Genomic DNA, 5253 nt, shown 5'->3' with positions numbered 1-5253 from the left:
GCAGTGGATGTGGTCTACATGGACTTTAGCAAGGCATTTGACAAGGTCCCTCACGAGAGACTCATCCAGAAATTCATGAGGCATGGGATAAGTGGAACCTTGGCTGTTTGGATAAAAAATTGGTTTAAAGGAAGAAAGCAGAGGGTAGTTGTGGAAGGAAAGTATTCTGCCTGGAGGTTGGTGACTAGTGGAGTGCCGCAGGGATCTGTCCTGGGACCCCTGCTATTTGTGATTTTTATAAATGACCTGGATGTAGAGGCAGAAGGATGGGTGAGTAAGTTTGTGGATGACATGAAGATTAGAGGAGTTGTGGATGGAGCTGTAGGTTGTCGAAGGTTACAAGAGGATATAGACAGGCTGCAGAGTTGGGCAGAAAAATGGCAGATGGAGTTCAATCTGGACAAGTGTGAGGTGATGCATTTTGGAAGAACAAACCAGAAGACTGAGTACAGGATTAATGGTCAGTTACTTAAGAGTGTGGATGAACAAAGGGACTTTGGAGTTCAAATCCATACATCCCTCAAGGTCGCCGCGCAGGTTGATAGGATAGTTAAGAAGGCCTATGGGATGCTAGGCTTCATTAACAGAAGAATTGAGTTCAAGAGTAGAGAGGTCATGTTGCAACTCTACAAATCTCTGGTGAGACTGCACTTATTGTGTTCAATTCTGGTCACCTCATTATAGTAAGGATGTGGAGGCTATGCAGAGGGTGCAGAGGAGATTTACCAGGATGTTGCCTGGTTTGGAGAACAAGTCATATGAAGCAAGGTTAGCGGAGCTGGGACTTTTCTCTTCGGAGCGTAGAAGAATGAGAAGGAACTTGATAGAGGTCTACAAGATTATGAGACGCATAGATAGGGTGGATAGTCAGTACCTGTTTCCCAGGGCACCAATAGCAAACACCAGAGGGCATATGTACAAAATTAAGGGAGGGAAGTTTAGGGGAGACATCAGGGGTAAGTTTTTTTACACAGAGGGTTGTGAATGCCTGGAATGACTTGCCAGGGATGGTGGTGGAGGCTAAAACATTAGTGGTATTTCAGAGCCTCTTGGACAGGCACATGGATGAAAGAAAATTAGAGGGTTATGGGGTAGTGTGGGTTTAGTACTTTTTTTTAAGGATTATATAGCTTGGCACAACATGGAGGGCTGAAGGGCCTGTACTGTGCTGTAAGGTTCTATGGTTCTATTAATCAATGGAGCATCCAAATAGTAAGGACATCAATGTCAAACTACAACTTATTGACTACATCTTTGCCTTCAATAATATAATTTCAAACAAAATCCACCTCCAAACTTCTAGACCTGAGACTCAACATCTCCCTTTGCAACTGGATCCTTGACTTCCTAGTGAACAGACTCCAATCTGTAAGGACAGGCAGCAATAATTCCACCAGAATTATCCTCAACACTGGTGCTCCATAAGGCTGCATCCTCAGCCCCTACTCTATTCCCTAAGACTCTCTGATGGTGGTGTCTGAATAGGATGCTGTCCAAGTTGCATGCCATCTTGGATAATGTCTCCTATCCAATCCATAATGTACTGGTTAGGCACAGGAGTACGTTCAGCCAGAGACTCATTCCAGCGAGATGCAACACTGAGCGTCACAGGAAGTCATTCCTGCCTGTGGCCATCAAACTTTACAACTCCTCCCTCAGAGTGTCATACACCCTGAACCAATAGGCTGGTCCTGGACTTATTTCCACTTGGAATAATTTACTTATTATTATTTAATTATTTATGGTTTTATATTGCTATATTTCTACACTATTCTTGTTGGTGCAACTGTAATGAAACCTAATTTCCCTCAGGATCAATAAAGTATGTCTGTCTGTCTGTCTAAACACGCTCAACTGCATGGCCAGATTCTACTCTAACTCCATCTGCAATTGATACAACTGCAGCGGACAGTCACAAATAATGATGTCAGAGTACAGAAAGGAAACAGAGAGCCTAGTGACATGGTGTTACATCAAGTACTTTTTCCTCAATTTCAGCAAAACAGAAGAGCTGGTCATTGACGAAAGGAGTCAATGCACACACTCATGTTTACATCAATGTGCTGATTGTTGAGAATGTTGAAAGTTTCAAGTTCTTAGGAGTATACATCACCAGTAGCCTGTCCTGGTCCAATCTCATGGACACCACGGCCAAGAAATTTTGCCAGCACTTCTACTTCCTCAGGAGGCTAAAGAAATGTGTCATGTCCTCTTGTCATGCCAAATATGTCATGGATATTTACAGATGCACTACAGAAAGCTCTTATCCAAAAGCTTCAAACTTGGTATTGCAACTGCTCTGCCTGAGACCCCAAGAAACTACAGAGAGTTGTAGACACAAATCAGCACATCAAGGAAACCAGCCTCCCCTCTATGGTCTGTCTACACTTCCCACGGCCTCAGTAAAGCAGCCAGCATTATCAAAAGCACACCCTACTCTGACATTCTCTTTTCTCCCCTACTTACACTAAGCATAAGATACAAAAGCTTGAAAGCATATACTACCAGGCACAAAGACAGCTTCTACTCTCTGTTGTTAAGACTACAGAACACTTTCCTAGGATGGTAAGATGCAATCTTGACTTCTCTATTTACCTTATGACCTTGCACCTTATTGTCTATTTGCACTGCGTTTCTCTGCAGCTGTAACTCTTTTTTCTGCACTCTTGCTTTTTTTATATTAAGTCACTGAAATATTTGATGACAAACTATGGGGTTTCTTGTCAACTTAATTTGGAACTAGCAGGGTTGCAGTGTGAAAATAGTGAGGCTAAGGATGAGGATAGTGATTTCTTTCTATAAGGAGCATGGATATTATTTAAATAAAGAAACTACTAGTCTGGGTCCCAATATAACTGCAGACTTCCTTTCCTAAAGGATGTGAATGAACCAGTGGGGTTTTATTGATTTTACTTGCTTATTAAGTTTTATTTAACTAACTGTAATTAATTTCCGCAGCTGTCATGAAGGCTTATTTTGAACCATTTATCAGACCTCTGGATTACTGCTCTAGTAATATAACCATAATGCCAGAATATGCTGTGTGACATATGAATTTATGTCAGAAATAAAATCCTATGTGGGAAACAAATTTTATTTATTACTCTTGAATTCAACCTCATGATGTTAAGCATTAGTGTTTGGAATATCTGATCTTAAATAAATCATATGCTAGATTAAATAGAAAATGCTGGAAACACTAAGCAGATCAAACATCACCTATGGAGAAAGGAATAATATACCCTGTGCTGTTATTATGAGGTCCAATGAAGGCTGGAGAACAGCTCCTCATCTTCCATCTGGGCACGATGCCACCTTCCAAACTCAATACAGAACTCTTCAACTTCACATAAATTGCATTCTCTATTGTATCAGACCTAATATTTCCACTGTATGTCATCAATCTGTAATATTCGCTGTTTTGCTTTCTTGATGCATGGAATGGCATAGTTTGGTGCTGTAAATTTCAAAATCAGAACTAGATTTATTATCACTGACATATGACATGACATTTGTTGTTTTGTAGCAGTACAGTGCAAAGACATAAAAACCTGTAAATTACAAAAATAAATAGATTGTGTAAAGACGAATGATGTCGTAGTGTTCATTGGTTCATTTATCATTCAGAAATCTGATTGAGGAGGGGAAGAAGCTGTTCTTAAATTGTTGATTGTGAGTGTTCAGGCTCCTGTAACTCCTCCTGATGGTAGGAATGAGAAGAGAATGTGCCCCGGATGGAGAAGGTCCTTAATGATAGATGCCACCTTTTTGAGGCACCACCTTTTGAAAATGTCCACGGTGGTGGGGAGGTTAAGTCCATTATGGAACTGGCTGTCTCTGTAACCTTCTGCAGCCTCTTGCAATTCTGTGCATTGGGGGCTTCATACCAGGCAGTTATGCAACAAGGCAGAATAATTTCTACCATACATTTATAGAAATTTGAAAGAATCTTTGGTGACATTACCTGACCAGTTACATTATTGAAGCCTGATGCCTTGCAAGGGTTCACCACTTGAAGGATGCTCAAACTTTGGCCTCTGAAACCCAGATCACAGGGTTGTCAGGTGCTGAAGGAATTTGCACAGGTTTTGTGTTATTATCCCTTTTAATGTGTGCATAATGGGCATTGAGCTCATTGGGGAGTAAAGCATTACTGCCAATTACAGTGTTAGGTTTCACCTTATAGAAAATAATGGCATGCAAACCCTGCCACAGTTGTCATGCATCCAAATATGTCTCCAGCTTCACTTGGAGATGCCTTTCTGCTCTCAGAATGGCTTTCCAGATATTCCACCTGAACTTTGTTCCAGAACTAGGGTTCTGGATTGCTGGTCTTGAATGCCGGAGACTTAGTTTTCAGCAGATTGTAAATCTCCTGGTTCATTCAGAGCTTCTGGTGTGAGAGACTTGCTATGTTCTCAAAGGCACGTACGTTATCTACATAGTGATGGCTGAGGCACATTCATTCAAATCAGCAATGAATCTATGCACATGGTCCTGTCCACTATTTCAAAGCATCCTTGCGTATGCTCCTCCACTTCCTTTGACCACACCTTTGCAGTCCTCACCAATGGTGCTGTGCTCCTCAATTTCTGTCTATATCTTTGCTGATCTCAGCGCTCAGCTCCTACAGTGCTAGCCTGAGTTCATTTTACAAGCAGTCTTTGAGGAAAATTCTATCTTATCATCTTAATCCAAAAGCATGCATTTTTTTGCTGTTATATAGTATATTTACACCACTTTTCAAGAGATGCAACATCTTTCACAATTGTCAAGTTAAAAAGAGATTGCAGAATGACATGGAAACAAAGACATGAATTCTCATGCTCCTTAAGAGCAAAAACTCCAAATCTATTTACACTTACCAGATTAGTACCAATTATGTAACTTTTCACTTTCTGTATGATGAGAAATGATGTCACCATTTCAATAGCCTCAAGTTCCTTGCTTTTATGCATTTACTTTAACTACAGGGAAGCATAGCATTGGCTGCTATAGTATCCAAAACCTGGAAAAGTGTCAGTATTTGTAGAAATTTGTAGAACAGATTGTAATAATTGAAGATTCCAATGCGGTTATGTAGGATTTGAAGTTTCTACGTGCCTGTGTTACTGTGGTGGCTAAAAAGTTTGTGAACCCTGTAGAATTTTCTCTTTTTCTGCATAAATGACCTAAAATGTGATCAGATCTTCATATAAGTCCTAAAACAAGATAAAGGGAACCAAATTAAATAAATAGCACAAAAACATTACA

This window comes from Hemitrygon akajei, chromosome 5 (assembly GCF_048418815.1).
Source record: "Hemitrygon akajei chromosome 5, sHemAka1.3, whole genome shotgun sequence".
Taxonomy (NCBI): Eukaryota; Metazoa; Chordata; class Chondrichthyes; order Myliobatiformes; family Dasyatidae; genus Hemitrygon; species Hemitrygon akajei.
The sequence above is the reverse complement of the archived record's forward strand: the minus strand, read 5'-3'. Positions refer to the sequence as shown.